The sequence below is a fragment of the Aegilops tauschii genome, chromosome 2, assembly GCF_002575655.3.
Source record: "Aegilops tauschii subsp. strangulata cultivar AL8/78 chromosome 2, Aet v6.0, whole genome shotgun sequence".
Lineage (NCBI taxonomy): Eukaryota > Viridiplantae > Streptophyta > Magnoliopsida > Poales > Poaceae > Aegilops > Aegilops tauschii.
The window spans coordinates 341,437,818-341,451,048 of record NC_053036.3 but is presented as its reverse complement, the minus strand read 5'-3'; positions in this window follow the sequence as shown (position 1 = coordinate 341,451,048).

Genomic DNA, 13,231 nt, shown 5'->3' with positions numbered 1-13,231 from the left:
GCATATCGTATAATCATACCCACGGATACTTGAGGTGACATTGGAGTATCTAGGTGAGTTTTGGTTGATGTGTGTCTTAAGGTGTTATTTTACTACGAACTCTAGGGCTGTTTGTGACACTTATAGGAATAGCCCAATGGATTGATCGGAAAGAATAACTTTGAGGTGGTTTCGTACGCTACCATAATCTCTTCGTTTGTTCTCCGCTATTAGTGAATTTGGAGTGACTCTTTGTTGCATGTTGAGGGATAGTTAGATGATCCAATTATGTTATTATTGTTGAGAGAACTTGCACTAGTGAAAGTATGAACCCTAGGCCTTGTTTCAACTCATTGCAATACCGTTTACGCTCACTTTTACCATTAGTTACCTTGCTGTTTTTATATTTTCAGATTACAAAAACCTATATGTACCATCCATATTGCACTTGTATCACCATCTCTTCGCCGAACTAGTGCACCTATACAAATTACCATTGTACTGGGTGTGTTGGGGACACAAGAGACTCTTTGTTATTTGGTTGCAGGGTTGCTTGAGAGAGACCATCTTCAACCTATGCCTCTCACGGATTGATAAACCTTAGGTCATCCACTTGAGGGAAATTTGCTACTGTCCCACAAACCTCTGCACTTGGAGGCCCAACAACGTCTACAAGAAGAAGGTTGCGTAGTAGACATCAGAAACTGATAAGGATTATTAGCAAAAAGATACGAATGATGGCAATCAAATTATTTGTTTACGCTCTATCCAACACAACAATGAGCTGTAGGATGGTAACTACAAACTATGTAGCCTTCTCTTTTTACTGCCCATAATGAGTTGTTAGACAACAACGTCTGAATCTTTTTCGTTTGTAGTGGTTCCCAAAGCAGTTTACTCAAGATTACGTCGCAAAGTACATGATTGGTGGACACACAAGGAAGGTTAAAGTATTTCATCAAGACTACAATGAATATTGAGATGTCCTAATGAATACAGTGAAGGATGGGCGGGCAACCATCACAAGGGGTTGGCCTAGAGTAGTGCTCGCATTACGCATGGAGGAGGGCACAATATGTGCATTCCTCTTCACGATCTCCAGCAACCACAATTAATGTATTTTGCCTCTCTCTTTACAGTCTTTAGTACAACTGTGGTTCATCATTCTTTAGTTGGTGCTTCTGTAGTTCTTCAGTATATGTACCTGTCCATCGAATCATGCATTCGTGCTTGAACCTTTATTTATAATAAACATGGTTCGATATGAAATAATGGCTGCCTACTTTCAAATTCAAAATATGTGATTTTTAAATGCAGGGATTAAATTAGGGATAAATTAGGTTCTGCAGGTCAGTACACTACACATGGTTTGCGAAAGCAAAACGTCTGTGATAAACTTGGAGATCAGACATATTTCTCAGATCCGCTACGTGTGCGATGAATCTATACTACACACATGATCAGCCAAGAAAAACGTGTGAGATTAACAACAATAGCGCACATAGTTCCTTATTATTAAATATTTGTGAAAGTCACCTTATCACACATGCTTGACAATTACAAACTGTTTATGATGTCATGCACATCGTAAAGGTTTGCACATAGAAGAACACGTGTGATAGGCCCTCATCCAACACCGATACGACGGATGAATCTTGCGGGATATATTCAAGCTTCGCATACAGTTTTATAGGTATAAGTGTATGCACTCTTACATCTAATCGCATACAGACGAGGAAAAGTAAATGTGCGTGACTGTCTGCTTATCATACACGTTCTATAATGGTGAACTGTTTGTGATGGGGCGCGCATCGTAAATATATTACCACAGAAGACCGACTGGGATGGTAATGCAAGCACAAACGAATAGCAAGGATAGAGCGTTTCGGATATGCGAGATATCACAAACAGTTGTCTGAAGACTCGCGTTCGGGATACATGCCCGCAATGCATACACTTAGTTATGCAAAACGTATGCATTGCTACTCTCTATCCCTGGCGGTTTCTGGGTCATGTGGGAAGGACCCCCCTATCGCACACTGTCCTGGCAATGGTTTAAAACTTCGTCGCGGAAAGGGGTTAAAAACCATTTGTATATCAGCTCGTTGTACCAGTGTTAGTCCGGTATAGAAAATATCAAGGATTTCATTATTCTTGAGAGGATGGTCACGCAAATAATTTAATAATTGGAGAAGCCTCCCCCAAGCTTGAGGGATATGCTTTTCCTCAAGTTGTTTGAAATTACATATTTCCTGTAAGGCAGCTTATTTTATCAGTAGGAAAATATTTTCTAGAGAAGTAATATATCATATCCTAGGGACTACGCACACTACTAAGAGCAAGATTATTAAACCATGTCTTAGCATTATCCTTTAATGAGAAAGGAAACAACTTAAGAGTATAAAAATAACTGATCTTTTCCTCTTGAGCAAACAGGGTGGCAATATCATTCAGTTTAGTAGGATGAGCAATAACTCTTTCAGATTCATAGCTATGAAATTGATCAGATTCTACCAAAGTAATAAGTTTGGGATCATCGATAATTCATAGTCCTCGTCATCAATAAATATAGGAGAAGTTGCAAACTTATGATCATGTTTCATCATTTGGTTCATGGATTTTTCTTGAAGTACAACAATAAGACCTTCAATACCTTTACTAGTATCATAAGCCATAACTCTCTAGTAATCTCCTCGAGAAAAGTGTAACCCTCAGGAATATCTTCTAGTATTTTAATTATAGTAGGAGTACTAGGTGCAATAGGTGATTCACAATTTCAATAAATTCAGTTTCTTTAACTTTAGCAATATGAAAGTCTAGTAATTCATCAAGTGGCATAGTTTTATCAAGCAAAGTGGAAGCATCATCATTAATATCATCAATAGTAGAAGTAGTGTCTATTACTTATGATATATCAAATTGTATAACAGGTAGTGGTGTCACAAGTTGACTCAAAGTAGAAGGTGGATCAAATGTAGAGCTAGTTGGCAGTTCCTTACATGTCCTCGTTCTAGAGGGCATGATCTTGGTCTTAGAGTCTCTCTGATTCTTCATAGTGAATATAAATTGCAGCAAATATTAAACTCCCAAATGAACTTAATAAATAGAGCTATGCTCCTAGGAAACGACGCCAGAAAATAGTCTTGATGGCCCACAAGTGTAGAGGATTCCAACAGTCTTCGAGGGTAGTATTTCACCCAAATTTATTGAGTCGACACAAGGGAAGCCAAAGAATATTTATAAGCCTTAGTGGTAGATTTTTCAATTCAACCACACTTGAGAATCACTTTCTTGCATCAATTTATTAGTAGCATGGTAATACGATAGTAGTGATAGCAATGGTAACAATAGTAGTAATAGTAGTAGTAGTTTTGTGGCAAACAGAGTAGCAGTAGTAATAGTAACTTGAGCAAAAGCAATAGTATTAAAGCGTATGCATGGAGTATCGATGTATATTTAGATGAGATTCAGTATGTAATAGCCACAACCTACAGCGACACATAATAGCTCCAATTCATCAATCATATGTAGGCATGTATTCGATATATAGTCATATGTGTTTGCGATAAGAACTTGCATAACATCTTTTGTCCTACCCTCATGTGGCAGCGGGGTCCTAATGAAAATGAAGGGTTATTAAGGCGCTCCTTTTAAAAGATAACCAGAACAAAGCATGAACATAGTGAATACATGAACTCCCCAAGTTAAAATCATCCCCGTCAATCCCAATTCATTGTCACCTTGGGGATCTCAGGTTCAGGACGATAACAGGTGCATACAACTTGGAGGAAAGATCAACATCTCAAATATATTGATGAAAGCATATATGTTCAGATCTGAAATCATGGCACTCGGGCCCTAGTGACAAGCATTAAGCATAGCGATGTCATAGCAACATCAATCTTAGAACATAGTGGATACTAGGGTCAAACCCTAAAAAATTTACTTGATTACATAAGAAATCTCATCCATCTCCATCACCGTCCAGTATGCCTACCAAGAAATTACTCACTAATGATGATGAGCATCATGAAATTTTTATGTGAGAGATTGGTGATGACGGTAGCGACAAATCCCTCTCTCTGGAGCCTCAAACGGACTCTAGATTAGGGCTCACGATGAAGAACAGGAGGTGGCGGTGGCTCCATATCATAAAACGCGATGAAACTTTCTCTTTTGTTTTTTTTTCACGGTAAGACAGAAAACATAGGCTTGGAATTAGGTCCGTCAGAGATCGGTGGGACCCACAAGCCACCATGGCGCGCCCAGGGGCTAGGCATGCCCCTAGCTTGTGGGATATTGGTGGCTCCCCTCTCGTACTTCATTGCTCCGGTATTTTTCATTTATTCCGTAAAAATCACCACTAAGTTTCGTCCAATTTTGAGAACTTTTATTTCTGCATAGAAATAACACCAAGGTAGTTCCGCTGAAAAAAGTATTAGTCCGGGTAGTCTCATTCAAATCATGCGAATTAGAGTCCAAAAAAGAGCAAAGTGTTTGAAAAATTAGATACGATGGAAATGTATCAAGCTGCTTAAGAGCATCTATAACCATGGATACCTAATCCGAGCCCCTATACGCCCGCGGACGCACCCGGACGCGTCTGCGGATAGTGATTGGACGGGCATCAAAGTTTCGCATTTACAACCACGGTCCCTATTTTTAAAACACCAAATCCATGCAAAATCATGCACGTCGATCATTTTGGACAAACATAGATTTGGTGCACACAAATACAAATAGTTGATACTTACTAGTACATGATTCAAACATTGTTCAAATATAAATATTGTTCATAGTGCATACTTGGTAAATTAGAGGCAAAGTTTACAGATTTCTAGTCTGGACCCACATATGCTCCACAAAATCATCTAGAAGTTGCATATGAACCTATTGATCTCATAGTTGTCGATGCATCTCCATAAAGTTGGCAATGCTCTCTGTCTCTTATTCCGAGAGGCGGACCTAAACAATGGACTTCTCAAAATCATGCTTGTGCGCTTCCCATTCACCCTCATCCTCGACAATCATTTTGTGCAAGATTACACAACATTCATGAGCTGCCAAAGTGTCTCCGGTTCCCACATCATTGTAGCTCGACGAACAATACCCCAACGAGCTTGCAGCACTCCAAACGCCCTCTCCACATCCTTCCTAGCTGCCTCTTGTGTTGTTGCAAAGCAGATTTGTTAGTTGCCTTGGGGATCAGATATGGCCTTCACAAATGCCGCCCACTGAGAATAGATACCATCGACAAGGTAGTACCCCGTGGTGTAGTTGTGTCCTTTGATGGTATAGTTGCACGGTGGAGCTTCCCCATCACAGAGTCTCTTAAACAAAGGAGAACATTGGAACACATTCATGTCATTGCAAGAACCTGGTGTGCCAAAGAAAGCATGCCAAATATGAATTCGTCAAGATCATTGTTTCCATAGCCACAATTCCACGTCGAATCCATTGGTGACGTAGAAGTAATGATCAAAAAAATCAAGAACCGACTCAGACATTTCATTGAATACATACAACGTGGGCTAAAAATATGTGGGAGTATGACATACCGGGACGCCGTCCAGTGGTGTCCTTGTTGGCGGGTGTGTGCGTTGGGGCGTCCGATGGCGAAGCCTTGAGTTGGGGATGGCGGCGGAGCACCAATACCAGCGGAAGTCCGGTGGCGGTGGAGCACCGATACCGGGGAAAGTTCGGTGGCGGCAGTGTGGAGGAGTGATAGAGAATAGGAGAGTGATGCTCGGGCAAGGAGAGGGAAGGCATATATGGCCGAATTGGCACGGGCCCCAGTGGTAAGCCCTACGTGCCCGGGCGCATCCAGGCGTCTCATATTGGCCAAAGATTTAGGCTAGATATGAAGGAAATATGCCCTAGAGGCAACAATAAAGTTGTTATCTTATATTTCCTTATTCATGATAAAGGTTTATTATTCATGCTAGAATTTTATTGATCAAAGACTTAAATACATGTGTGAATACATAAACAAATACCATATCTGTAGTAAGCCTCTACTAGACTAGCTCGTTGATCAAAGATGGTTAAGGCTTCCTAACCATAGACATGTGTTGTCATTTGATAATGGGATCACATCATTAGGAGAATGATGTGATGTACAAGACCCATCCGTTAGCTTAGCATGTTTATCGTTTAGTTTATTTCTATTGCTTTCTTAATGTCAAATACACATTCCTTCGACTATGAGATTATGCAACTCCCGGATACCGAGGAATACCTTGTGTGCTATCAAACGTCACAACATAACTGGGTGATCATAAAGATGCTCTATAGGTATCTCTGAAGGTGTTTGTTGAGTTGGCATAGGTCGAGATTAGGATTTGTCACTCCGAGTATCGGAGAGGCATCTCTGGGCCCTCTCGGTAATACACATCATAAGAAGCCTTGCAAGCAAAGTAACTGATACGTCTCCAACGTATCTATAATTTTTGATTGTTCCATGCTATTATATTATCCATCTAGGATGTTTTATATGCAATTTTATATGATTTTTGGGACTAACCTATTAACCTAGAGCCCAGTGCCAGTTTCTATTTTTTCCTTGTTTTTGAGTTTTGCATAAAAGGAATACCAAACAGAGTCCAATTGACGTGCCAATTTTTAATGATTTTTATGGACCAAAAGAAGCCCCCGGAGTAAAAGAGTTGGGCCAGAAGAGTCCCGGGATGCCCACGAGGGTGGGGGTGCGCCCTACCCCCCTGGGCACGCCCCCTATCTCATGGACGACTCGGAGACCCCCCTGACGGGAGACCTATGCCAAAAATTCCTATAAATACAGAAACCTCCTGAAAATAACCTAGATTGGGAGTTCTGCCGCCGCAAGCCTCTATAGCCACCAAAAACCAATCGGGACCCTGTTCCGGCACCCTTCCAGAGGGGGGATCCATCACCGGTGGCCATCTTCATCATCCCGGCGCTCTCCATGACGAGGAGGGAGTAGTTCAACCTCGGGGCTGAGGGTATGTACTAGTAGCTATGTATTTGATATCTCTCTCTCTCTCTCTCTCGTGTTCTTGATTTGGCACGATCTTGATGTATCACGAGCTTTGCTATTGTAGTTTGATCTTATGATGTTTCTCCCCCTCTATCTCCTTGTGATGAATTGAGTTTTCCCTTTGAAGTTATCTTATCGGATTGAGTCTTTAAGGATTTGAGAACACTTGATGTATGTCTTGCATGTGCTTATCTGTGGTGACAATGGGATATTCACGTGATCTACTTGATGTATGTTTTGATGTTCAACTTGCGGGTTCAATGACCTTGTGAACTTATGCATAGGGGTTGGCACAGGTTTTCGTCTTGACTCTCCGGTAGAAACTTTGGGGCACTCTTTGAAGTTCTTTGTGTTGGTTGAATAGATGAATCTGAGATTGTGTGATGCATATCGTATAATCATACCCACGGATACTTGAGGTGACATTGAAGTATCTATGTGACATTTGGGTTTTGGTTGATATGTGTCTTAAGGTGTTATTCTACTACGAACTCTAGGATAGATCGAACTGAAAGAATAGCTTCGTGTTATTTTACTACAGACTCTTGAATAGATCGATCAGAAAGAATAACTTTGAGGTGGTTTAGTGCCCTACCATAATCTCTTCGTTTGTTCTCCGCTATTAGTGACTTTGGAGTGACTCTTTGTTGCATGTTGAGGGATAGTTATATGATCCAATTATGTTATTATTGTTGAGTGAACTTGCACTAGTGAAAGTATGAACCCTAGGCCTTGTTTCCAAGCATTGCAATACCGTTTACGCTCACTTTTATCGCTTGCTACCTTGCTGTTTTTATATTTTCAGATTACAAATACTCATATCTATCATCCATATTGCACTTCTATCACCATCTCTTCGCCGAACTAGTGCACCTATACAATTTACCATTGTATTGGGTGTGTTGGGGACACAAGAGACTCTTTGTTATTTGATTGCAGGGTTGTTTGAGAGAGACCATCTTCAACCTACGCCTCCCATGGATTGATAAACCTTAGGTCATCCACTTGAGGGAAATTTTCTACTGTCCTACAAACCTCTGCACTTGGAGGCCTAACAACGTCTACAAGAAGAAGGTTGCATAGTAGACATCAAGCAGTTTCTGGCGTCGTTGCCGGGGAGGTGAGTGCTTGAAGGTATATCTTTAGATCTTGCAATCGAATCTTTTAGTTTCTTGTTTTGTCACTAGTTTAGTCTATAAAAGAAAACAAAAAAATGGAATTGTGGGTGCCTCATATGCTTCATCTTTTTAATGTCTTTCGTGAAAATAAGGATTCCGATAATTGTGCTCAATTGCTAGAGGAAGAATGCATTAGAATGTTTGGCACTAAATCTTTGAATGATGAGCATGATTACAATGTTGTTAGTATGAACTCTTTGAATATCCATAGTACTAATGATGATTGCATTAGTCATGATGAAAATGTCTCTTATAAGCATGTCAACTTTTGTGGAGTACATAGAGTTTGCAAGTACACACCAAATAGGGAAGATAGATTTTGCAAGAGCCATCCTTGTGAACTTTGCAATGAACGTGGTCATTTAAATATCCAATGCAAATTGTTTCATGATCGAATCGTGTCCATTTGTGATGACTTGATTTCCCTTGCACATCATAATGAACTTAGTTTGCTTTTGGATTATGAAGAAATGAAACGTATAACTAAGGATATGCCAGAATTTGTCCTTGATGAAGTTCTCGATTTTGATCTAGAAGAAATTTTTATGTATTGTGCGGTGAATTGCATTGAAAATCCTTATATTGCCAATTACATAAAGAAAAGAAAACAAATAGAAGATGAAGAGAATACTAATGAAAGGGAAGATACTTCCCAATATCCTCCTATTATTTCTTATGATGAATCAGGTAACGAGGAGGAGCTTTCTATTCAACCAATCTCATTAGTAAGGAGCTCAAAAAAGAGGGTTAAACCCACACATGATGTGAAGTAGAAAAAGAAAAGACGGAGAAGCAAAGGTAGAAAGGTATCCCTCCCAAATGATGTTGCTCCTATTACTCATTGGGATGATGGTAATTGCTATACTATTGGTGCTATCCATACTATTAATAATGAGAGTGATTATGCTTATGATATGAAAAGGCCCAAGCTTGGGGATGCTATGTTTTATGAGAATGACATGTTTGAGAATATATTTGCTGCAATTAATGTTTGTCCCAAGCTTGGGGATGCTATGTTTAATGAAGATGATATTTTTAGCCTCCCAAGTTTTGATGAGCAAATTTATTATGATGATAGCATGCCTCCTATTTATAATGATTATTGTGATGACACTTATGCTATAAAAAGTTGTGATGATTATATTTATAAAACTTGTCATGATTATGATTACCTTTTTTCTGAACATTACTCTTTTAATGTGGAAACAACTTATAGTATTCGAGTCTCTTATGATACTCCCACTATTCCGAATGAGAAGAATTTTGCTTATGTGGAGAGTAATAAAATTTATATGCTTGTAGATCATGAAAAGAATGCTTTAGGTGATGGTTATATTGTTGAAATTATTCATGATGCTACTGATAATTATTATGAGTGAGGAATATATGCTTGTAGGAATTGCAATAATGTCAAGTTTCCTCTCTATGTGTTGAAAATCTTGAAGTTATGCTTGTTTTGCCTTCCTATGCTAGTTGATTATTGTTCTCATAAGTTGTTTGCTCACAAAATACCTATGCATAGGAAGTGGGTTAGACTTAAATGTGCTAGTCATATGCTTCATGATTCTCACTTTATTTTTCAATTCTTATGTTTTATGTGAGCATCATTGAAATCATCATGCCTAGCTAGGGGCGTTAAACGTTAGCGCTTGTTGGGCGGCAACCCAATTTTATTTTGGTTCTTTGCCTTTTGCTCCTGTTTACTAATAAATAATTCATCTAGCCTCTTTTTAGATGTGATTTTATGTTTTAATTAGTGTTTGTGCCAAGTAGAACCTTTGGGAAGACTTGGGTGAAGTCTTTATGATCTTGCTGTAAAAACAGAAACTTTAGCGCTCATGAGTTTAGCTGCCATTTTCTTTACTGGAGAGCGCTTTTAGGTTGATTATTTTTGAAGATGATCAATAGATAAATTCCTCACGTCCAACAATTTATTTCAGAATTTTTGGAGTTCCAGAAGTATACGTTTGATATAGATTACTACAGACTGCTCTGTTTTTGACATATTCTGTTTTCATTGTGTTGTTTGCTTATTTTGATGAATCTATGAGTAGTATCGGTGGGTATAAACCATAGAGAAGTTGGAATACAGTAGATATTACACCAATATGAATTTAGAATGAGTTCACAACAGTACCTAAGTGGTGGTTTTATTTTCTTATACTAAGCTTACGAGTTTTCTGTTGAGCTTTGTGTTGTGAAGTTTTCAAGTTTTGGGTAAAGATTCGATGGACTATGGAATAAGGAGTGGCAAGAGCCTAAGCTTGGGGATGCCCAAGGCACCCCAAGGTAATATTCAAGGACAACCAAGAGCCTAAGCTTGGGGATGCCCCGGAAGGCATCCCCTCTTTCGTCTTCGTTCATCGGTAACTTTACTTGGAGCTATATTTTTATCCACCATATGATATGTGTTTTGCTTGGAGCGTTATTTTATTTCCTTTTGTTTTGCTTGATGTTTGAATAAAATACCAAGATCTGAAATTCTTAAATGATAGAGAATCTTCACATAGTTACATAATTATTCGACTACTCATTGATCTTCACTTATATCTTTCAAAGTAGTTTGTCATTTGCTCTAGTGCTTCACTTATATCCTTTTAGAGCACGGCGGTGGTTTTATTTTGAAGAAATAGATGAACTCTCATGCTTCACTTATATTATTTTGAGAGTCTTAAACAGCATGGTAATTTGCTTTCGTTATGAATTTAGTCCTAATATGATAGGCATCCAAGAGGGATATAATAAAAACTCTCATACAAAGTGCATTGAATACTATGAGAAGTTTGATTCCTTATGATTGTTTTGAGATATGAAGATGGTGATATTAGAGTCATGCTAGTGAGTAGTTGTGAATTTGAGAGATACTTGTGTTAGAGTTTGTGATTCCCGTAGCATGCACGTATGGTGAACCGTTATGTGATGAAGTCGGAGCATGATTTAGAGTCATGCTAGTGAGTAGTTGTGGCGGTCGGGGATGAGCGATGGTCTTTTCCTACCAATCTATCCCCCTAGGAGCATGCGCGTAGTACTTCGTTTTGATAACTAATAGATTTTTGCAATAAGTATATGAGTTCTTTATGACTAATGTTGAGTCCATGGATTATACGCACTCTCACCCTTCCACCATTGCTAGCCTCTCTTGTGCCGCGCAACTTCCGCCGGTACCATACACCCACTATATAACTTCCTCAAAACAGCCACCATACCTACCTATTATGGCATTTCCATAGCCATTCCGAGATATATTGCCATGCAACTTTCCACCATTCCGTTTATTATGACACGCTCCATCATTGTCATATTGCTTTGCATGATCATGTAGTTTACATCGTATTTGTGGCTAAGCCACTTTCATAATTCTTTCATACATGTCGCTCTTGATTCATCGCATATCCCGGTACACCGCCGGAGGCATTCACATAGGGTCATATTTTCGTTCCAAGTATTGAGTTGTAATTCTTGAGTTGTAAGTAAATAAAAGTGTGATGATCATCATTATTAGAGCATTGTCCCGAAAAAAAGAAAAAAAAAGAGAAAGGCCAAATAAATAAGAAGGGCCAAATAAAAAAAGATAAAAAAAGATAAAAGGGACAATGCTACTATCCTTTTTCTACACTTGTGCTTCAAAGTAGCACCATGATCTTCATGATAGAGAGTCTCTTATTTTGTCACTTTCATATACTAGTGGGAATTTTTGATTATAGAACTTGGCTTGTATATTCCAAGAATGGGCTTCCTCAAATGCCCTAGGTCTTCGTGAGCAAGCAAGTTGGATGCACAGCCACTTAGTTTCTTTTCTTGAGGTTTCATACATTTATAGCTCTAGTGCATCCGTTGCATGTCAATCCCTACTCACTCACATTGATATCTATTGATGGGCATCTCCATAGCCCATTGATATGCCTAGTTGATGTGAGACTATCTTCTCCTTTTTGTCTTCTCCACAACCACCATCCTATTCCACCTATAGTGCTATGTCCATGGCTCACGCTCATGTATTGCGTGAAAGTTGAAAAAGTTTGAGAACATCAAAAGTATGAAACAATTGCTTGGCTTGTCATCGGGGTTGTGCATGATTTAAATATTTTGTGTGATGAAGATAGAGCATAGCAAGACTATATCACTATAGAAAAAGACACATCCGTGACATTTTGGGCCGAACGAATTTTTTTCTATCATACTTATGACACTTCTATGACGATAATTGTGACAAAACCCGGTATCATCATAGATGTGGTGGGCTCCTACTTCTATGACAAAAAATCATGACAGAAAATGGGCTTTTCGTCCTGGGCGGGCCGGAGACGCGGCTGCATGATATTCTTTGGGCCTTCCATGATGGAAAAAACCGTGGTAGAAGCGAGGGCGAGGAAAATATTGGGGTGTTCCCGGTTACGGTGGGTGGTCGGGGCCGAGCGATGCATGTTTCTCTCGTACACGCATGCGCATGGGTGCAAGGCGTTGGGCTCTAACTGAACCCGAGCGAGGCGTTGGGCTCTAACTGAACCCGAGCGAGGCGTTGGGCTCTAACTGAACCCGAGCGATTGCACTGCAGGCTACGCGTTACTAAACCCGAGCGATCGATCGATGGCTGTTAACTGAACCCGATCGAGCGATTCCTTCGCTACTGCTGCTAACTGAAGCCGATCGATGCTGCCTCTGGATGAACAGTGAGCATTGCTGGGGGGGTTTGGATGAACAGTTCCAGGTGGGGGTGGATGAACAGGACCCCGTGGTGTTGCCTCTGGATGAACAGGACCGCGATCGATCGAGCCGGTTGGGGCTGGATGAACAAGACCCCGTGGAGGGCTGGATGAACAGGACCACCCCGTGGAGGGCTGGATGAACAGTAGACGGTGGAGGGCTGGATGAACAGTAGCCCGTGGAGAGGTGGTTGACTAGGAGCCCGTGGAGAGGGCTGGTTGAACAGTAGCCGGTGGAGTAGCGCGCGGTGGAGGCTGGATGAACAGGAGCCCGTGGATGAACAGTCGCAGGTGGAGCCTGGAGGAGGTCGACAGTGGATGAACAGTAGCCCGTGGAGGCTGGAGGGGGTCGACGG